Source organism: Vicugna pacos, chromosome 2 (assembly GCF_048564905.1).
Source record: "Vicugna pacos chromosome 2, VicPac4, whole genome shotgun sequence".
Taxonomy (NCBI): domain Eukaryota; kingdom Metazoa; phylum Chordata; class Mammalia; order Artiodactyla; family Camelidae; genus Vicugna; species Vicugna pacos.
Window position 1 is genome coordinate 15,337,996 of NC_132988.1, and position 23,946 is coordinate 15,361,941.

The 23,946-nt window shown below is 35.6% G+C and overlaps 1 protein-coding gene across 2 annotated transcripts in view; it reads left to right on the plus strand.

The window, feature by feature from the left end:
* IQCM (IQ motif containing M) overlaps positions 1 to 23,946 on the plus strand; it is a 480,596-nt gene that overhangs the window by 437,008 nt on the left and 19,642 nt on the right. The window contains exons 15-16 of one of the 2 annotated variants that reach the window (XR_012079787.1): positions 4,566 to 4,697; positions 5,236 to 5,317. The gene's annotated coding sequence lies outside the window, so the exon portion shown is untranslated. Of the gene's footprint in view, positions 1 to 4,565; positions 4,698 to 5,235; positions 5,318 to 23,946 lie in introns of those variants that run through there. The other variant, XR_012079786.1, reaches the window with a different exon arrangement.

Consider the following 23,946-nt stretch of genomic DNA (forward strand, 5'->3'; position numbering starts at 1 on the left):
CACAGTTGGCTTGGCATTTGGGGATTGACTGATGGGATATACGATGTTTCTGGTCACATGGAACATCTGCAGGAGCAGTGCAGGTATCTAAATGTTGGTTTGCTGACAGGGCACCTTGGGGAGGAGCTGTTCTATCTTGGGCCTGCAAGTTTATTTCAACAATAGGTAGACCAACCTTTTATATTAACTGCTTTCTTCCAATGCATACTATGTTCAAAGAAGTATATCATTCCGGGTAGGTTAATAGCTTTGAAAAACAATCCCCAAAACATCATTAGTTTAAAATAATAACTTCATTTTTGCTCACTTCACAGTCCAGCGTGAGCCAGAAGATACGGCTCCACCTACTCTTCCAGACATTCAGGCTTTTTCCATCTTAAAAGCTTTGACATTCTTTAGGGCCTCTACTGCAGTCTTCACATCCAAGCAGTAGACAAAAGAAGAGAGTGTGGAGAAAGCATCCCCACTTCTTGACTACTTCAGTCTGAACTTGGAACATACCACTTCTACTCACATTTTGTTGGAGTGAATTTGTCACGTGGTTCCACCTAAATGCAAGGGGACTAGGAAGTATAGTCTAGTTTTACATCAAAAAAGAGAGTATGCCACTTTCAGGCATAGGGAGTAAATTGCATTCCTCATTATTTTAAGAAACAGGAAAAATTTCAAATGACTTCACTTGAATGGCATAATTCTGGCTTAAAATATTATTGTAAGAAGTCTGGATCAAGAGGGAAGATTTAAGTAGATCTTGAACTTACCTCCTCCCACAGTCCACAAAAATTACTTCTACTTACAGAACAACTATCTCTGAGAATGATCAGAAGACTAGCAGAAAATATTTTCCACACTAAAGATACAAAGAAGGGGCTGCAATGAAATGGGTGGGAGGGGTGTAGACATGGTCTACCTAGGACCGGACCCTCAGCATGGTGACTCACTGTTGAAGGGTTAACACACGGAGGTCCTCCCAAAGAACAAAGGACCCAAACCGCACATCAGTCTCCCCATCCCAGGGTCCTGCACTGGGAAGATAAGCCTTCAAAAGTCTGGCTTTGAAAACCAGGACAGCTTAGGGTCAGGAGAGCCAGAGGACTTTAGGAAACTGAGGCTCCACTCTTAAGGGGTACACACAAAACCTCACTTGCTCCAAGTCCCAGTGCAGAGGAAGCAGTTTGAAAGGCACCTGGATCAGACCCACTTACTGATCTTGGAGTGTCTCCTGGAGAAGCACGAGGCAGCTAGGACTCCCCCTAGGGGCTGAGAAACTGGTGGTAGCCATTTTTGTGATCTTATTTTACCATGTTGACACCAGGGCTGGTGGGTGCCGTTTTGAAACCTTCCCTATTAATATTAGGGGCCTGCCTTGCCCACTGTCATGTCTGCGGCAATTCCATACCACCAGACAGTTACACTGAACCAGGCATTCTGGGGGTCTGCCCCACCCACGAGGGCACCACCAACAACCACATGAGGCAGAATCTTGCAACTAGTTGGGCCAGGGGCCAGCCTCTCTATGAGTACACCCACAGCAGTTGGCCCCACCACAACTAAAAGGTGCATGCAGCCCACCTAGGAACACTCCTGGAGCATATGGTTCTGGTGGCCAGAGGAGAATGAGCTTCTGGGCCCCATACAATATCTCCTATATAAGAATACTTCTCCACTCAGGAGATGTAACACACCTACCTAATATTTAAAAATAAACTCACAGAAATAGGCAAAATGATGAGACAGAGAAAGATGTTCCAAACAAAAGAACAAGACAAAACCTCAGAAAAACAACTAAATAAAACAAAGACAAGCAGTCTAACCCAATAAAGAGCTTAAGATACTGATCATAAAGATGCTCACTGAACTTGGGAGAGGAATAGATAAACACAATGAGACTTTAACAAAGAGTTAGAAAATATACAAAAGAACCAATCAGAGCTGAAGAATACAATAACTGAGATAACAAATACGCTAGGAAGAATCAATAGTAAATTAGATGATACAGAGGAATGGGTCAGCTAACTGAGAGCAGTAGAAGTCACCCAAGCTGAACAGTAAAAAAAGATTTTTTTAAAATGAGGATAGTTGAATAAGAGACCTCTGAGACAACATGAAGCAGAATAACATTTGCATAATAGGCCCCCCCAGAAGCAAAAGAGAAAGAAAGGGGCAGAGAACTTATTTGAAAAGATAATGGCTGAAAACTGTCCTAACCTGGGTAAAGAAACAGACATCTAGGTCTTGGAATTACAGAGAGCCCCAAACAAGATAAACGCAAAAGAGGTTCACACCAAGAAACATTATAATTAAAAAGAAAAAAAAAAAGGATTTTTTTTTAAGCATTAGGAAAGAAAAAAACCCAGCTAGTTACACACTAGGGAGCTCTCATTAAGACTATCAGCTGACTTTTCAGCAGAAACTTTTCAGGCCAGAAGGGAGTGGCATGATATATTACATGAGCTGAAAGGGGAAAAACCTACAACCAAGAATGCCCTACCTGGCAAGGTTATCATTCAGAATTGAAGGAGAGAGAGAGTTTCCCAAACAAGCAAAAATTAAGAGCGCATCAGCCCTAAACTGGCCCTGCAAGAAGTGTTCAAGGGACTTCTCAAAGTGGAAAAGAAAAGGCCCCAACTAGGAATGAGAAAATTACAAAAGAAAAAAACAACCTCCCTGGTAAAGGCAAATGAATCGTCAAAGTAATGGGTCAACCACTTATAAAACTAGTAGAAATGTTAGATAACCAAAGTAGTAAAATTGTATGTCTACAAAATCTCTATCTATAGTAAGTAGCTAAGGTCATGGGGATGCAACGTACAGCACAGGGAACAGAGTCAACAATTTTGCAATAACTTTGTATGGTCGCAGGTAGTTACTAGACTTACTGTGTTGATCATTTTGTAATGTACACAAATGTCAAACCACTGTGTGGTGTACCTGAAACAAATAAAATATTGTAGGTCAGCTATACTTCAATTAAAAATACCAGCAAAAATAATTTATTATAAAAAGTCAAATAGTCCAGTCTTTTTTGGTTTTTTTAGCATTTTGCTGCTAACTCTCTTGAACTAGTTACCAAGACTCTTGAAACATGTAGCATCAGCCTAAAGGGAAGCCATTTTTCTTTTTTATCACTTACATATATACTTTTGTTTCTAGAAATTGAAGAACTTTGGGTTTTATTTTTGTTTTAGCTTTTTTATTCAAATAAAATCAGTAATATGTTGATAAGAATCATTCTTTTTATATTAAAAAACACCTATTTACAATTTAAGAAGCAGGCTGTTAAAAATTAACACTTGTAGATCAATGGACGGAGACTTTTCTATATAAATAATCAAGAAAAGAAAGGATAATAAAATGGTACTCAGACTGACTGACCTCCTCAGAAGTAACTCCTGTAATTCCAATGGCGGGAATATTGAGGGATCAAAAATTCTCATTTTTAAAGTATTTTTAAACAACTAAGGGGGAAAGAAAAACAGAAAACTTAAACAAAATTCTGAATAGGTTTGCTGAAAGTTTTGAACAAATGTGCTGGCTTAGGTACATTCCCTTCAAGACTACTATCTCTTTCTGGAATAAATGCTTAAAACTTTCAATTTTGGGGGTTATTAAACAAATTCCACTTTGGACTTCTCCTATTTGTGTTTCCTCCAATTATTTTTAGAAGTCTCTACACATTTTGCTAGTTTTCCACATTGTAAAACATACATTTACAATATAATAATAAATAATAATAATAATACAAACTATACTTTCTATCCCCTCCATACAAAATTTTGCTTTGGAAATGAGTTGTGTAGGGATAAGAGGTGAGCACAAAGCATTTGCACTACTGGAGTACAGTGAGCTTGCCTTGTGGTTCTGAGGCCAGTGGCTATGGGGTAGCTTTCTGATTCATAGTTTTCCAATTTTGGCAAGCCAGTTCCTGGGGTGATACAAGGAGTGATTCATGAAACTCCTCCTGCAGCCTGTTTTTTTCTGCCATCCCAATGGTTTTTTTAGTGTATATTTCTTAATAAAACACTTTCTGAGTAATATAATTGGTGTTGCCCTGTCTTCTTCAATTGAGAAAACTGACCCATACATTTTCCTTCCTTCCTCCTCTTCCTTCAGCCCTTCTTGCTGTAGGATCCAGAGGGCTAATGCACAGGTGGTAAAAGAATTTATCAAAGACAAAGGAGGAAGATAGGAAAGGAGTTTATTAGATACGCTGCTATAGGTAACAGCGGGCCACAGATGAGAGGGGTCTGTGTGCCCCGAGGATTGGTTGCTGAGATCTTTTATAAGGGAGGGTAACCTTTCACTTCTTGTGCTTGGTGACAGTGGGCACAAAAGTGGTTGCGAGGTGCCTGATCAGCTCATGCACACTTCTCTGGTTGACTGATGCTGAGGTGACAGGGAAGGGAGGAGGTCCAGAAAGAGTAGGGCTGGGGATTTTGATAGAGGATTGTGACCGGTCCTGGTGGCTAGGCTTCCAGGCATTGTGAGGTTGATCATTGTCTAGAGTCGTTAGTTCAGCCAAGGCGTAGGTATTAAGAAAAGAATGTTCTTTGTTGTCTTTGAAGGGCAGCAACTGGAAGCTTGCGGGGCCTTGGAGTGGGAATCTGCCAGATGTCTGTGGACTCCACACGTCCTTCTTTTTTTCCCTCCATCTTGACTAAATAATTCTCCTCAATAAAGGCTCTACCAATATAAAGGTATTTAAATTTAAGATGCATTTTCCAAAACAAAGATTTTGATTTACTTCATAAGCATAAATACAAAATAACAGATCTCCTGTCATGTCATATTGTTGCAGATAATCCCAGTTTCACTTTCCCTTGCATATAACTGCGGTTTCATCTTAGTTGAAAGCGTATTGGGTATCTTAAATAGTATTCCTAGAAGTAAGTCTGTACAGAAGAAAAGCCAAGGGTGTCAGAAAAGTAACTATTTTTGATAGCAGGATGATAATTTTATGAAACTCCAGAGGCTTGACAGTTGCTTATAATCCACAAAAATGAAAAGGATGTAACAGGAAGAGATATATCAGTGTAATCTTTCTGCATTTTGACAACATATGTAATAAAGACTAAACTCTTTGTAAATTTGGTTGTTTCAATGATGATGTAATGGTTAGTCTGGAGGTAAAATCTCTCATATACTTAGATGACTAATGGAACATATATATTGGGACAGTGTAATAAGCGAAATACGATCATAAAAAAAAAACTGATACGGCCTTTGTAAATGTAGGTCCTATAGATCTTCATCATAAACCAAGATACCTGGCTAATCTTCAGAGCCTGAAGATATATGTCTTTGAAGAATCATCAATGCGTTAGAACCTCATATAGGTGATTTTCTTGATAAAAGTGTAGTTTATTTATAAAACTCTCCTGTGCTAAAAGAAAAATACCACCCGCCAAAAAACCAAACAAATAAAAACCGTGTGAAAATTAAAATGTGGGTGGCTGTTTTATAGAACTGAGCAGCTGGATCAGGCGTTACATTTGTAGTCTAAGGCCCTCATTTTACGAAAATTTGTCATAGGATCTTCTGATTCTCAGTCCCTTCTTCTTTATTCTACTCCGTATTACCTCCCGGGAAGACAAAATGGGTGGCTGTTAAAAATCTAAAAAGAAGAAGGATTCACAACGCAGGCCCAAACCAGGCAACATCAAGGAAACTACACTTAACTGGCTTGGACTTCTCTAATGACCTCTCTTCCCATACAAAAAAATTCCCCTGCTGTTCTTGCTCCATCCCCCTTTTCCTCACCATTAGAATAGATTAGCTAATTTGATCAATTGAATTGGTTCAAGGTGTTAATGGATCCTAACGGCTTCGTGTGTTACCTAGTTTACATTTTAACAATGCCTATCAACTTTTTGTGAGTGACTAATCCTGGGAGCATTAGATCTGTGCAAGTCAGTTGAGTGGCATCCTGGCAACATTTCCATCACCACTGACTACTCATTTTACTGAAACACAAAAACATCCTTTCCTAGAAATATTATTTTGTGTGTTTGTTATGACTTAATTATTAAGTGAGCCTCCTACGATACATGTTATAACTAGATGATCATATCAACACGTATATAATTTCAGGGTTTTGTTCCCAAAAAAAGCATAATGTTTTTATTAAGTAACTATTTGAGGTATTTCTGTGTTTTTTTCCCTCCATTTTGGCTCCCATACTTTAATTGCCTCTTTATTTATTAGTGATTTTGCAATATCATTTTTGTAGAGGATATAGAAAGTTAAGTCATTTTTTTCTCCTAGCATGATTGATCAGAATTTGTATTTTATCACTGATAACTGAGATACATACATGTACACTGTCATCTTGATTGTTTGTGGTACTTCTAGTGGATTGTGACCTACAAATACAGGAATTCTGATCAATACAATCTCATGTATTTCTCATAAAAAAAGAAAAATCAGTAGTGTTCATAGTTACATATGTTGAATTATCCAATGTGTTCCTTGTTATTGCGGTCTAGTTGATTTACAATATCATATTAGTTTCAGATGTACAACACAGTGAATCAAATTTTTATAGTTTATACTCCATTTAAAGTTATTATAAAATATTGGCTATATTCCTGTGCTGTACAACATATAGAAAAAGTTCTTATTGGATGGATCCTGACTCCCAGGCTAGCCAATGTGAAGTCTTTGAAGTAAAAAACCAAAGAATTCCATTTTTTTTAAGTGTCTTATGTAAGATTGTTTACCAATTCTCCTTTTTTTCAAAATGCTTCTTGGATTTTCCTTTCTTTTCTTTTCACTCTCTATTCATTATGCTAGTCCAGAACCTCATCATTTCTAATCTGGACTTCTTACTATGTCTCAGAATTTTCTTAAATATTAATGTCCTATTCTCTAATCCATCTGGCAACGTATAGCCCTCCCACTCAAATCCCTCATCCGTGAATTTCTAGACCCTCAGCTGAAGTTCAAATCTTTACGCTTGCATTCTATGCTGCTTGCAAAACACCTCTACCTTACCATCCTATGTACTGACCACCAAAGAAAGCCATCCTTCTACCCTAATTCATGGCACCCCTCCCATTTTCTCCTTGTCCACTCAAAGTTTAGCTAGTTTTCTCAGCAACCAGTCATAGGATTACCTTAAAACCTTTCCCAGAAAAACCATCCTTAATGCTTTCTTCCCTTTTGCCAGAGTGAATGTACATCATTTATTTGTGTTTTTTGCACCAATTTACACTGACCCCAATCAGTTGTTTCATGTGCATAACTTTAACTGATGAGAAAAACAACAACAACAAAAAAGATTCCTGAGAGCAAGGATTATGCTATGTGCCTAAACCTACCACACATTTTTGAGAAATGCTCATTTTATTCAGAGGCTTTTAAACTAGACTGCTCAACCAGACAGAAGAGGCTAGCAAGGGTTTTACCAAAAATGAAAGGCATCAGTCTTGGATTCTACAAGTACTGGAAAATACATAGACAGTAGCAGGTCACAAAAAAAGCTAATGAAAAAAACAAATCATCTAAATTAAACAATTGTGAGAGTAAAGGCAGTACCCAAAATAGCTAAAATTCGTTATTTTTCAATTAACTGATTTTATTAGATTGGTGGTTCTATAAAATAATTCTATTGAAAACTATTTTTAAACACAAAATTCTTAAAAAAAAAAGTGTACATCTATATGTCTTAATGTAACATACCAAAATCTTTTTTATTGACAATTTGAATATTAAAAATAAGATAAGCAGAATATTCGTTCTTGTTATTAATTTTCATTTTAAAATCACACATGTTAATGAATTACATAGCTGTAATTCTTTAATACAATGCCACTGGTATTTTTCTCAGATCAGATCTCATTTTTATTTTTTTTCATAAAATTGCCCACAATATCTTCTAAATTGCACTTTATGATTAACAGATTTAAAATTGACATATTCCATTGAATGTTCTCCATAGATTACATTATTTGGAATTAAGAAAACATTCTTTTTGTATGTGCTGACGTAAGCTCAGGGCAAATTCTGCTAAATGGAGAATATTCTCAAATGTAAATTTTTGTATTGATACATATGAATATTTCAACCAAAGTATTTTCACAGTGTTAAAAATTAATAAACAGAAATCTCAATTAAGCAGAATTAGGAGATCAGAGGGGGAGCTCTCACACCCTGAAGCATAATCCTACTCTTCACAAAATTTGTATTGATATGGCCATTGCAAAAACAAAAATTGTATCTTCTATGTTGAACTTTTTAACTGAATTTACAAAAGCATTTATAAAAAATGTAGGATTTCTCATCTTTCAAAGAATGAAATTCTATAAACTTACTTCAGTGCCATGAAGTATATGAAAAAACCATATCAGACTTAACTGATATTTCTCTTTGCAGGATCTGATGATATTCATATAATATGCTTTGTGTAATTATCTTCTTCTGCTAATAGAGTTAATACAGTAACAGCTATCACTTAACTTGGAGATTATTAAAAGAAAACTTGGAATTGAAAATAAACAAAATTCCATGTAGTAATTAAATCAATGTCATACTTGCTAAGTTGTCACAAAGTTATACTTAAAGGCATCTTCTGAGTCTGTACATTTTAGGTCACTATCTTTGGGCATAATCTTCTTAAGATAACTATTGGAAATTTTTATTATTTTTTTCAAGAAATAAATTTAGTTATTATTTTTTAATTGAATTTAGACATTTTCTCTTGAGTTCATGGCTACTAAAAGGTGTTTGTTGCAAAAATAAAATATTACCATACAAGATATGAGTTAACAATTCTGAAACTATTTCACACCTGTACTAAGCTTGGACAAAGAAGTGAAAATGTTTCAGATAATGAGACCTAAGATTCTCACTTTCTGAGAAGTCACAGATCCTCAAAGTGTAATGTTTTTAGAATAAAATATCCTGAGTGCCAGAATGAACTCTAATAATACTGCTGGATTTTAACCCCCAAACAAAAACAAAACAATAATGAAAACAGAAACCCCATGAGTCTGTAGTAGTATATAATGCCGCAGAACCCATCAGATACTGTCACTGAGACCGTGATGGAGTAAGACTAAAACAAGGCCATTATCTAAAGACACAAAGACAAGTGCACTATGCAAACCACGACATGCCCTTCCCAGCTAGTGAGAGTGAGTGTTGCTTCTTTGCCAGTTACAGAATTAGCTCCACTCTCTTCCTCACACTTCTTAGTGGTGTTAAGATCTCCAATAACCTGCAATCCTTAAGCAATTACCTTTGTTTTCTCACATCATTCAGTCCAGAATAATCCCTCACTTCCTTAAGCCCTCCGCAAATCCTCCACACACGCCTAAATCCTATCAGGACCCTCCCTACACAAGTTCTTCTTACTGAGATGCCCCACTGTTCTCCATCCTTGCTGAGCCCAGTAGTCTGTAGAAGAGACCACAGGTCAATTTGAAGACAGGTTTTCCTAGTGGTCTTTGTCTTTTGGGCAGTGATACAGGTCTTCTATGTCCTTAAATACTAGATTGAATTTTTGGATTCTTACGCGTTGAATTGTGTCCTCCAAAAATGTGCTGAAGTTTTCACCCCGCCCAGTACCCTGATGTGATCTTATTTGGACATTGGGTAGCTACAGATGTAATTAGTTAAGGTGAGGTCATACTGGAATAGAGTGGGGCCCTAATCTAATCTGACTGTTGTCCTTATAAGAAGACAACCAGGTGAAGACAGGGACACACATGAAGATGGAGGCGGAGACTGGATTTATTCATCTACCAGCCAAGGAGCCCCTGGGGCTACCAGAAGTTGGAAGAGGCAAGGAAGGCTCCTCCCTTAGAGGGTTAAAGAGAATATGGCCCTGGCAACACTTTAATTTCAGACCTCTAGTCTCCAGCTCTGTGAGACAATACATTTCTGTTTGTTTAAGCCATTCAGTTTATGCTATTTTGTTAAGGCCATCCTAGGAAATAAATACAGGGCTTCCATATTTTTGTGGGTATTTTCCTAGGTACATTATAATTTTTGTTGCTATTAAAATCAGTATCATTTTCTATTTTAATTTAATTGATTATTTTTGTTTTATAGACTTAATAGATTAAAATATAAACATTCCTTTTGATTTTCTATATATTAATCTTATACCTAATCATCTTGCTAAACTTTATTATGTGTTCTAATTGTTTATTTGGAAATTATCATATATCCTGCTTATTGATAAATGGGTTCTATAAATAATTATTGCTTTATTTACTGTTTTCCAATCCTTATGTTTTATTTATTTTTCTGGTAGACATGCCATGGTTAGAAACTTTGGTACAATGATGAATAATGATGAATGAGGAGTGATAATTGGCAACACTGCCTTATTCATGTGGACTGGAAATATTTTTAAAGTGTTGTTGTATATATATTTTTGTCTTAGATAGTTTTCATTTGCCAATGAGCAAATTACATTGCAATATTTTCTGATATTGAATCATTCTTCAGTTCCTGTGATAAATCTTCCTTGGTTACAAGGTATGAGTTAACCCTGCTGGAGTTGATTTACAAAAATTACGTTTAGGACTTTTTCATCGATGTTACCACATGAGATTACCTATAATTTTGGATTTTCTTGAATTCCCTGTCAGGTCTTATTTGCAAAGTTATATTAGCTTCCTAATATTAATTTGCTAACCTACTCCCTAATTGAATTATATAGAACTTTTTATATAAGATAGGATTTGAAATTAATAAAATGATTCTATAAAATACCCTGTTTACTCATAGCTTTTTAGAGGCAGAGACTTTGGACTGCCATTTCCATTTTTAAAAACAGGTATGCAGTTATTTAGCTCTTTCCTTAAGTTACTTTTGGTAATTGACAAAGACACTTTCAGTGTAGTGGCAAAAATTGTCTTCAGGATTTGCTACTATTTGTAAAATCTCTGTTTATAGCCATGTTCTCCTTTTTCTTTCCTTATTAATGCTCATTTGTACCAACTCTTAATAATATCTACCATTTGGGTTCCTGTGAGGATTAAACAAATGAATGTAATGTAATATAAAGCACTCATATCAGCACCTTGCTAGAGGTTTGCTTGTTTTAGTAGTCTTTTTAAGAAACATTCTATTGCTTTTGTGATTATATATATTTTTCTATTTCATTATTGTCTGCTCTTGTTTTTATTTCCTCATTTCCGCCTTTTTTACATATAATCTTTTTCTTTTAATAGCTTCTATAGCTAATTTGTTTTTAATGTCTCTAAAATAGTTGCATTGGTTTAAAATTTCTATCTAAACAATGCTTTAGCTGCATTCTATTAGGTTTTTATGTAATACTTTTGTATTTTTCATTGTAACTATTTTGTGATCTTAATTTTATCTAATCTTTAATTTATGTTATTTGGATTCTTTTAGTTTTCAAATGTACAATTTAATTTAAAAAAATTAAAAAAATTTCTCACTTCATTACTTATTAGACTGTTAAATTTGGAATTATCTTTAACATTGTGTGTTTTCTATTTACTATGCTTTTCCATTGCTTATTTTTCTTTTTATCTGCCTTCTGTTGGATTGGTAAATTTGTTTTGTTCACTTTTCCCCTCTACTGGTTTATTACCTTTACAAATATTGACATACATACTCAAATATATTTTTTATCAGTCTAAAATTTTTATTTTTTCTATTCTCTTGAATAAAAAACAAAATTTAGCAAGTTAACTCTTCATTGTACAGAATTTACTTTTAGAATTTTAGATTTGCACATATTTTGACCACAAAATAATAACTCTTATGGTAAATATTTTATTAATGTTTGTGGTATTTTAATCTCTGAGTTAACTCTTATTCTCATTAATTTGCATGCTTTTGTAGTTCATACAGTGAGGTTCTGTGGGTAGTAAATTCTCTTACTTGTTAAATATCTGAAAATATCTTTGCTCCTCTGTCTTTAGAATGATACTTTATTTAGCTGAATCAGGAATTTGAAGTTGCAAGTCATTTAGCTCCAGTACTTAGAAGATTTTATTCCATCATCATCTGTCATTCATTTTTGCTGATGATCTCAATGCTGTAAGTATGACTGTCATTTCTTTATAGGAACTTTAAAAACATTCTTCTCAAAGTCTTTATTTCTTCTTTGTATTCTGAAATTTTACTAGAATGTGTCCATGGAGCAACTTGTTTTCGTTTATCTAGCTTGGCTTTTTATATACACTTTCAATTTTCTCGAAATGTGGAAAATTCTCAGCCATGTTGAATAAATATCATCTGTCATTACCTCTGTTCTCAATTGGGGGAAACTTATTAGACCCAAGTTTATTGGTGCCTCATTCTACCCTTCAGGTTTCTTAATTTCCTGTTGTGCTTTTCCTCTCTTTATCTCTCAAAGTTGTGTTTTGAAAGAATTCCTCAGGGCTATTTTCTAATTCAGTAATTCTCTTTTTGATTGTCTTTCTATTCTAGAGCATTATTTTGTTCATGGTAGTTTAAAAAGTTAATTAACATCTTTTCATTGCAAAATTTCTCCAACTAATTCTTTTATATATTCATTTATCCTTGATTCATACCTGCTTAATTTTGCTTCATCATATACTTTTAAAAATATGTTTGCTTTTCTTCCCTTTATCTCATTTACAATCATTTGAAAAATTTTATTAATAAATCCATGTCTTAGTTACTGCTCTTGTTGATTTGTTCCAAAGTCTTAGTTTTCTACACATTCCTGTAGACTGTAGGCCCTTCTTAGTAGCGATTGTTTCAAATTGCTTATTTTTCCTGTCTCCTTTTCTCCCTCTTTTTTACCCATCCCTACTTATTGGATGGCTTTGTGGTTGCCTACCTCCACCGCAATTTCATCCAGTGCAGAATCTGAACTAATCACAGCAGCAGAACGTAAGTGGTCTTGGAGACATTACAGATTCGGTCACGTACCTAAACGGAGCTTAGTTCCAGTCTGCACAGGCTGTGCAGGTGTGTAACCTGTATCCTCAGGAGTCTCCTGAAGTTTTCAACCTCTCATTATAGATGACCCTACTCTAGCTCCTATTACCCTTTGAAAATCATCTCTTAGCCACCTCTGAATATTTCCTGGCTTGGAAACCAGCAAGCCAGTAGCTTCAGCCCTTGACTTTTCTGAGTTTCTGTTCAGTCTGTGGTGCACGGAGACATGTTTTTTGAAGCATGACTAAGATATGCATGTGTATACAAACCATACAAACAGACACACAGAGTCTGTCGTTTCTGTGTGCTTCGACTAGACAGGGTAGTTTACAGTATGAACATGCAGTCTTTTCTGGACTCCAACACACACATGGATGCTTAAGATTTGTTTCTAGAGTAGACCATAGGATGACAAGTTTCTCTTCAAAAATATTTACATATAAGAAGAGTTAGTTTAAAAAGTAACAAGTGAAATCTTTTATCTTGCTCTTTATCAGAGAACTGTGAGAAAAGAAGGAAGGAAAACCAGCAAGTAAAAAAAAAAAAAACAGACGTGAAATTAGATTTTAGGTGATTAAAACTTTTGATAAAATCTTTGAACTGGAGCAGGTCAGGTATTCCTTTTTCCCAAAGACGGTTAGAGAGTCTGAAACATAAAGAAAGGGTTTGGAAAAGTAAAATACTAATAATGTTGAGTACTTTATGCATCAGGTCCTTGCAGATAGATGATCTTAATTCTTAGCATTATGCTATGAATATATTATTATTTTCAGGATATGGATGAAGAAACTAGTGAGGCTCAGACCATGCAGTTAGTCCAGGCTGAACCAGTGGAGAAATTTAGGAATGCCTGAACCTAACTTGTGCCTAAATTTCTACCAAATGGCCTTCCTGCATGGAAAATGTGATTCCCCACACATTAAAGCATAATAGTGGAAAAAACTTTTTTAAAATCCATTAAGCTGAAATAGCTTTTCTCCTTCACTGTAGCTAATCCTCCCACATTCTCCGGTCATAACTTTCTCTATCCAACACCCTTCCCCCCTTATTTCTCATATTACTGAGAACACATGCATTAATCTGCAGGAAACAGTATTTGTTCCCCAGCAAATTTAAAGTTTCATGAAAACCAAACAAAAAGGAAAATCCTGAGGGGATGGTGAGCCCAAAAGGCTCAAATTCCTTTCATCACACGTCTGACTCCTTTTAGGCTCTTTAGCAGATGGGCTTGGGTTTATTTGGAGGGTTGTTGAAATCCCTAAAAGATGGGTGCCATCAGGGTAGAGCTATCCACGGGGACAAAGCTTCAAGCAAAACAAACGTCTTACTTCCTAGGAACTGAAAATGTCAACAGGATAAGCTTAAAAATCAATCTGCTAGTTCACAGAAAGGATCAGAAAAAGTGTAAAGTGATCACAGATGCTCAATTTTCAGAGCAGACAGAGTGTGGTGTAAAAGGAAGAAGTACTCAAACTAACCACCAAAATTCAGTATTCCCCTGGACTGAGGAAACAGTCCTTTTGGGGAGGCAAGCTTAGGGTGTCTCCCTCAAGGAAAAACTGAGAAATGCTCACTTGTCTGGAGTGGAGGTAAGAGAAATACAGCGTCAATCATAGCAACGGCTGGTATGTATGAAGCGTTTGTCATGTGTCAAACAGTGTTCTAAGGATATTGAGACTTTCATGAAAAGCAAACAAAAAGAAAATCCAGAAGGAATGGTGAGACCAAAAGGCTCAGTGTCCTTTAATCCTTTAATCCTAAGCCTCATTTAGAGCCCATTGGAACAGCAGTGAACTCCACCATCTACCTGGAGGGTGGGTGCTATTTCTGTAACATCTCATTTAAACCTCACGATACTCTATGTGAGCTACATATTATTATGCCCATTTTGTGGATCTATAATTGATATTTAGGGAGGCTAGTAAATAAAAGAATTTGGACTTCAAATCCTGTCTATCATTAACATCTGGGCTTTTTGAGTTATCATGGTTGCCCCAGATCAAGGTTTCTCAACCTCAGTATATGGGAGATGAGAATCAATTCATCACAAACAAGAGAAGAAGTAAGTAAAAATTACACCTGCCCAGAATTATGGGTAGGTTTGAGGCATATATATATATATTATACACATTGCTTGGCTTAGAATGTAAAATGCTTCAGTTATTCCTAGTGAAGGTCCATTGGCACTTGCTACTTTGCACCAAAAGTATTCACTAAGGTGGATGGAGAGTCACAGTAAAAGTGATGGGAAGCAATGGGACACTGGATAATTTATGAAGTTGGAGGCTACAGGACTCGCTGACAGATCAGGTGTGGGGTGTGAGAAAAGGAGAGGACTCAAGAATTTTTGCTTGATCACCAGCCAAAAGAATTATTTAATCGAGATGGGATATTCTGAAGGGGTACACAAGTATAGACAGTAGTTTAAATGTAAGATGCCTCGTAGACTTTAGAGGGTAAAACCAGCTTGGAAATGCAAACCTAGAGTTCATGGGGAAAAGTTGAGATAAAGAAATAAATTTACGGTCTTCAGTATAAAAATGATAGTTAAACTATTGGATTGGATGAGATTACCCAGAATGAGTGCATAGAAAAGAAACCAGAATTGTAGACAAGCCCTAGATTATTCCAGTGTTCACAGACCAAGAAATTAGAAAAAGTAGAAAAAGATCTGGACGAAAAGACTAAAAAAGTGGAACAATTTGAGCACCAAACAAATTATGAAACCAATGGATTGAATAAACCCATTGAATCAAAGTACTGAATACAGTATGAATCCATGACTTCATACTAATATGAAAAAAATGATTCCCCAAATAAGTGGGGGAAAAGAGGAAACTTGTCTTACAGTAAGTAGAATGCTAACAAATATAGCTGAAGCTACAAAGTCACTATTTTGCAACCATGATCATAAGACCTGATTAAGGCAAGAATCATCAGCTGATGATTAGACTAGAGGTTGAAAGTTAATGAGAAGCAGAATATGTTCAGAGCCTCAAAGTGTCTCCTCATTAGTTACTTATTAATTGTAAATGGAAAGGTAGTAACTTTATGAGAAACTTGGAGGACATCACTCTAACCGAATGATCAGAGATAGTGTTACCAGTAAGAGGACAAGCCAACACTGTGTTCCTCCAATTGGGATGCACTGAAGAGGACACAGAGTCAACTTTATGTGGTGTTCCAACCAAACATGCAAACCTAAACCTATTCACAAGGAAGACTCAGTCTACAAAATAATTGTACAGTATTCTTCCAAAAGTCAATGTCATGGAAGACATTAAGAAACTCCAATTAAAAGTGACATAGTTGGTATATTCACGTATGACTGAAAAATTGTACTGTACACCAGAAATTGACACAGCATTGTAAACTGATTATAACTCAATTAAAAAAAAAGTGACATAGTTGGTAAATATAGTCGTGATCCTGGATTGGATACCAGACTAGAAAAAAGAAATTTACTGTAAAGGATATTATTGGGACAATTGCCAAATTTTATTAATTCTAATAATGTAAAAGACATGATAGTATTGTATTGATGTTACATTTTCTGATTTTGATTATTGTACTATAGTTATGTTACATGATGTCCTACTTATGAAGAAATACACAGAGAAGTAAAGAAGGACTCTAATCTACTCTAAATTCAGGGGGAAAAAATTCATGGCTGAGACAAAAAATGATAAATTGTGGCAAAATGCTAGCAGTTGGTGAGTCTTGCTGAAGGGTATATGGAGGTTCCTTGTACTGTTACTGCAACTTTTCTTTAAGGATAAAGTTATTTCAAAATAAAAGTTTTAAAAATCCTTAAGAACCAGTGTGGAAAACTAAGGGAATATGGTACCGGGTGTATTACGGCTAGAGAACAAGTGAAGGAACGCTTCAAGGAGGAGGAAGTCATCACCGATGTTTTACACAGCTTCACGCTGCTGAAAGGTCACGTTAGTGTGGACTGAGAACTGACCACTGGATTTGGCAACATGGAAGCCTAGCTGGAGTCAGTTCAAGGAAGAGTGGAAGGATGGGGAGAGAGCGAGCAGAGACAGAGATTGCAGAAGACTCCTCTGAAAAGTTTGTTGCGGATAGAGAGCAGAGCCAAGGGGCAATAAGAGGGAGATACGTAGTCAAGGAAGCGTATTGTTAAAGACTGGATCGAAACAGTGTATTTCCACTTATCTATTTTCACTAAACTACTCTTAGTCCAACTTCTGCTTTCCAAGAAAATGTCTAATTTGCATTTGGCTTGCGTGTAGATCTCCATGCAAGGATTTGAACACTTTGGTTTCATTGCAGAGATTCTTCACTGTAAATTAATGAATTGGCATTTCAATTTTATACATGAACTAGTTGATATGATTCTGTTCTTGAGAGATGGATGAAATGCTTCTGCCACACACAGTTTGGCGATGAGGAGTGGCTATGTCCAATTTTTCAGAGTTCACCCACAGCTGTGTTGAACTGTCAAAGGACAATCAGTTACATACATTATATACCATCAGAGTCAGTCTACTTTTTCTGCAATCTTGTAAAAACAAATTTTCAAGGAAAAAAAAAAAGCTACTACCTACCATAATACATTTCAATAATTGTGCCTCTCAAACATTTTAGCCATAAAAAACATACATATGAGCATGAAAATTAGATGGTCATCCTTGCACCATGAAGAATCAGGGGTAATGAATGTCTCCCCATGAAGTCTCTTGTAAGCCAATCTGCTTCTCTTTTCCTTTGGCAGTGCCAGTCTAGATTTACTTTTAGGCTAAAAGTTATGAGGTACCACAGCCATAAGGCACTTGCAACATCTTGCAAAACCTTACTTGAATCTTTTTGTAGTAAAAATTTCAACATAGACCTCACTATTTTGTTTTATTACCAAGAAAAACCTCTATTAATAACATTGTAAGTTTACTTCATACAATTTAATGTTCTTGTCTTACCAGATTATTGATTTTAGGATGATCTAGTCATCTAAAAGAAAACCTATGTAAGCACAACAAAATAATGCACATAATTGCTATTATTCATTAAGAATTTACCAGTGCAAAGATTGCACTAGAAGCTTTATGATATCTCATTACTCCTCACAAAAATCCTATAGGTTAGGACATTATTATCATATTATAAGAAATAAGGCACTTGTAGCTTAAAGCACCCAGGGCAGGATTTGAATTGAGGTTGGGCTGGCCCCGAAAGCCTTTGCTTATTCCACTATGCACATTGCCTTCCTACCATAATCATTTGCCCGTCCACAGCTTCATCTAATCTGATTTTACTTCTTTACTCTTTTTTTTTTTTGGAGAATATTCTTTTTTGGGAGGGTAATAAGGTTTATTTGTTTCTTTATTTTTTGAAGGAGATGCTGGGGATTGAACCCAAGACCTCCTGTATGCTGAGCATGCGCTCTACCACTTGAGCTATACCCCCCCCCCAATTCCTTACTCTTGCTTCTTGTGAATATCCATGAAGATTTTTACATTCAAGGAGATATAGTCTATATTCTAATACTTCAAATTGTCAAATAGTCTTTAAACCTCAACCTAAAGAAATCTGAGAGAAAGATAGCTGAAAAAGTTCAGTCAGAGGAATATACAGAAAAGAGAATCAAAGCTAAGAAAAAATTGCCATGTTGCGTGGTATCTTCCACTGGCCACTCACCTCCTCAGCAATATTGAGTTCGTAGTGCTTCCCTGCAGGTGCAGTGAGTTGGACATTGTTTGTAGCGTCTACCTGATCTTTAGAAAACTGTCTATAATTAGAAAGTATTAGCGTTCTGTACACCATGCCAAGCACATCGAATCCTAATGTACCTTTTCAATAGGGAAAATAATAGCTAGAAATACAGTTGCTAAAAATGGATGGTGGCCTAGAATCATATTCATTTTTCCCCTTGTTAATAGTATCTAAGCACCATAGTCACAGTATATTAACTCATGCATTTTCAGCTTCTCTACTGGGGAAAACAAAAGCTCAACAGATTCTCTGCTTCAATTAGAAAATTTTATTTTTATCAAAAAGAAAATGTTTGAAAAATTTCATCTTACGATTAACTCTTGCTGAGAGGACATAAAGCCATTGGGAGAATTCTCTAAGCAATGCCTTTTACTCAATAAATATTTTCTAATGTACTTTTTTCCCCACGGAAAGAGCTAAATTACCAGAAGGCATCATAGTGAAATATAAAAGAAAAAAATGCATTTATAGTTGGACTAAAGAAAATTCAACTAGAATGAAATGACATTATCATCACCATATATATGTTTCAGTTTGTACTTGGTTAAATCTGTTTCCATTTGACTTTAAGTGATAAGAAGAAGTCAAATCTTACAAATAAGGTTTTTAGATAAGGACACAATAAGGATTACTGATAAAACAGAAAGGGGCTTATCTGATTTTTAAGGTACAAACATGATAGATTAAGGCAGATTGCTGAATATTTTGTAAACTACCATTTTTTGTTGGATTTTAAATAGCTCCTTAGTCATCTGAAAGTATTGCTGTATCTTTCATTGATGATTAACTTGCATTCAGGAAAAGCCTACACACTGAAAATGTAAACTTCAGAATTATATAAAATATAAAATCTGCATAGCCTACCTGATTTCTTATTTTTCTATAGCTATTTTGCCCAATCTGAAATTACTACTTTAGCTTTGTCATAGTAATTAATATAAATACAAAGATTTGAGATGTTTTGAAAACTTAAGATGTTGTAATGAACTGAGTAATCTTTTATTGAAAAGAGTGGTCAATTAACTTCAGCTTAACAAATGTTTATTAAGAATCTGCTACATGTTATCCACAGTTCTAGGCACCTGGAATTTGCAAGAGAGCAAAAGACAATGTTGCTGTTGTTGTGGAGCTTACATTATGGTAGAAGGAGACAGTCAATTAAAAAAATACACAAAAAAAGTGAACTTTAGAGGACTCAAAAAATAATACATGCTATAGGCAAACTTGAAGTGAATTTTGGTGGGAGGACAGTACTCACCTGTGTGATCAGAGACACCTCATTTGGAAGGTGACATTCAGCATGCTTTAAAAAGGTGAGATATTTCTGCAGACAGCTGAGTGAGAGCATTCTGGGTGGAGGGAACAGGTAGTTCCAAGACCTGAAGGCAGAAGCATGCTGGCACAGGTGGGTACAGTGAGGAAGCCTACAGGGCTGGAGTGGAAGAGACAGTAAGTGAGGGGGCTGGAGAAGTGTGTGTTAGGAGAATCTGACCCTTTACCCCTAGTGAAATGGGAGCCATTAAAGGATACTGAGCAGAAGAGTGGCATAACCTGACTCACAGTTCAAGAGCATCACTGTGGGTACAGAGTAGACACGGACCACGGGGATCCAAGGGCAGAGGCAGCAAGACAAGTCAGGAGGCCACCATGGCACTCGGGTGAGAGGCCCCAACAGTGACATGGAGCGGTCCAAGGCATCAGATTCTAACAGACGTATTAATGAGCGTTGTGCTGCCCTGTGAGGGACAATATAACAGGAGGTTTTGGATTTTGTGAAAATAAGAGAGATACATACGAAATAACTTTTTAAAATACCATATAAATAACAATAAAATACAAAATAGTACTAGTTTTGGGGAGATATGTGTGGGTGGCGGGTTGGGCGGTAGAGGAACAGACATGTAATGTCCACTGGGTTCCAGTATCAGGTCTGTCATTAATTAATGGAGTGTTTGGGGGCAAATTGTTTAACCTTTCTGGGTTTCATTTTCTCTTAATGTAAAATTTGAGTTTAGATCAGTTGATCTGTAAAATATTGGGTTTAAATCAGTTGGTCTGTAAAATGCCTACTACTTTAAATGTTTTATAATACATCCCAAATGAATTCATATAGTAGTTACTATTGAATAACTTTGGTATGTAACATTGTGTAAGTTTAAGGTACAGCACGTTACTTTGATATATTTGTATATTTTGATACAATTGCCAAGGTAGTGATATTTGTTGCCTTACATAATTATAGTACAATTTTATTGTCTATATTCCTTCTATTATACATTAGATCTCTATGGCTTATTATTAGATAAGGGCTTAATATTCAAAATATGTACAGGATACAGGCAACTCAAGAACAAAAATAAACCCCAAATAACCTGATTAAGAAATAGGGAGAAGAACTTAATGGATACTTGTTGATCATGATCTCTGAGTAGAATACAGAGCTTATGATTTTTATTAAAAATCTATAAATGTATAATGGAAATTTCAAAAACAAGAACACTAAAAAGAACATTTTCATGCAGAAGTGAGCTAAGTGACTTCCAGCAACTCTTCAGATTATTATAATTATATGGTTACATAAAAATAACATCTTAGAGTTGTATGGAGTTTTGGTATTTTTCCAATATCGTATATGATGTCAATGTAATTAACTTTGGTATGGTTCCAAAGAGTCATGCGTGCACAGATTTCACATTTGGTTTTGTAGACATATGAAAATCATGAAACTTTTATTGAAATTAGGTTGTATGTTGATCTCAAAATATATTACTAACTTGATTCTTTCATGAAGCTATGCATACTACGCACTAACCCATGGAAACTGCATGGAAATTTTTAAATTTAAATTTGTTTTCCCAACTTACCTTTGTGAAAGTATGTATTCATTACCTATTGCCTCCAGATTTAACATGTAACATGTAGTAAAGTGTTTTGCATTATTTTGAAACTACATACCACATAGTATTATTTTTCCAAATATGCTAAATAAAGTATGTATCAAGTGGAAAAATATTTAATAATAATAATGGAGGATGTTTACCTGTTTCACATGTGAGCATATCCAACTTTTCAGGTCCATTTCTGTTAAAGTATGATGTTATAATATGTAATAATAACATCGTTAACAATTCCTGGTTCTCCTCTCACAAACAGACCTCCTGAGGCTCTTTTACGTAAGAACTCAAGAAATTTGTATGCTTACAACTTCATGAGATAGTCAGAATTTCTTTATTCTTTCTATTTCCAAAATTAGATTTACCACTCTTCTTGTCTATTGTAACTGCTTGTAGAAAACTCCTGAATTTTTGTGATTTCCTGATACTCTTCAGAGTTGGTGCTCAAAAAAACCATAAATGCTTTATCTGTGTGTGCAAAAATTGTTCCTAATTAATATGGATAATATTAACATCTTTTGTGAGATAATTGATGAAACTGATAAATTTCCTAATGTGTGTATTAGAAATTTTCTAATGTGTGAAATTAGAATTTGTAGACTCTCGAATTCTAGAGATCCTATAATTGGGCACACACCAAAGAAAAGGTGTTTAGCCTAACCAGTGATTTAATAGTATGTTATAGCCATTTTCATCAGCATCACTTCAAAAAAATTCTGTCCAAGAAAAATGTACAAGAATTAGTTATTACCTTGAATAGCATATGTGTCAATATTGTATATGCACTCTTGTGTGTATGTACATGTGTATGCATATGTGTATATTTAGCACAACATATATATCATATTGCTTAGAAAAATCTTTCTGATATTTCAAATGTTTAAACTTACCAGTAAAGTAAAATATAATTCAGTTTTTTTATGTTTTATTTCAATAAGCGATTTCAATTTTTCAGAAAGAGTATTCACAATAGTGGATAACCTTTGTAGTTCTTGTATGTGTCTCTGTACTAAAACATAAAAATATCTCGTGTCATCTTTCGTCTATCTGTGAAAGCTGATTTGTATCTATATGCCAAGTTAATCTTTCAACTGGCATATTAAAAATTTTAAAGTATGTGATTTATATCAATGATAGGTTCTTATTTTGTCTAAGCTGAAAATCTAATATGATTTTTCATCAGTGTGGAAATGAATATGTTTCTTATATATTATCATAAAACACATTCTGTAAAAATTTATATGTATGTGAGCAGAGTTTGTATGTGTGAGTAATGTATTGAAATCTGTGCTCACGTATTTGAATAAGGCAGCTGTAACACCAATGAAAATACCAATTAGCCTAATTTTTGACTATCGATATAACCCTAATTCTTTATTGCCTCCAAAAAATCTTTATAGTGAACTATTCTAAGTCTTTGATAAATCGTGAGTTATACTCAATAATTTTCTCAAAATATCTAAAATTAACTTTTTCTGATGCAAGTTGAATACTTTTTTTCTCTTCATTGTAACTCCCACATTTTGTATATTTTCTTTTAATTTAAAAACGCAAATGGACCTGACCTCAAAGGCCAGTGACTACAAAGTAGTTAGATTTCTACAGATATCGAAAAACTGATGCCCTTAAGCCTCCCTTTACCTGTGGCAGAATTTTGCCTTCTCAAGTTGCCCAGCCTTTGTCTCACACAATTTCTCAGTGTGTTTTCCCACACGTGCTCAGAAAAGAACCCCTGTTTTTCCACTTCTCTGGCCCCCTGCATAGACCTCCACCCCTTGCCCTGCTGCCCCAGTGTGACCACGGGTCCTCTGCAGGGGCCAGCCCAGTGACTCACCCCACCCACACTCTGGCCTGATGGATTGGGCTGTGATGGACACTTGCCTCACCTCTCTCCTTCCATTCATTGCACAGGTGGTCCATGATCTTTACTGAAATCCCACAGTGAAATTAAATGAGACCATAATATGTAAGCCATTCACTCAGATTTAAAGTAAAAAGAGTAAGTATAATTTTAGCATATTATTCCATGTCATTACTGGATGTCGCATTGGTCAGAGTGCAGTGGCCCACATTGTCCCTGATTCCTTTTACTGAATGCCTCCAAGCCAGCTTCCAGTCTTTATGAGGCAGAGCCACAGGCGAGCTCTAGACATGTCCATTCCTTGATGCCTCAGAATCCCTACAATTTAAAGAAGGAAGGAAAAAACACACCCCACAGAGAACTGCAGCCTCTGAGTGCGTTCCCATTGGTCCCTCCACATTTTTCTTCCTTAGACTTTGTTGTCTCTGATTTTCCAATCTTTCTCCTGACAGTCCCTCTGACCATGAAAACACCCAAATCATTCAATTCTGCGTAAGCGCATCCATCCTGAGTGGAGTACTGCCTCTCACCGCTGTTACTCGGGACCACCACGGAGCAGGGCTAGAC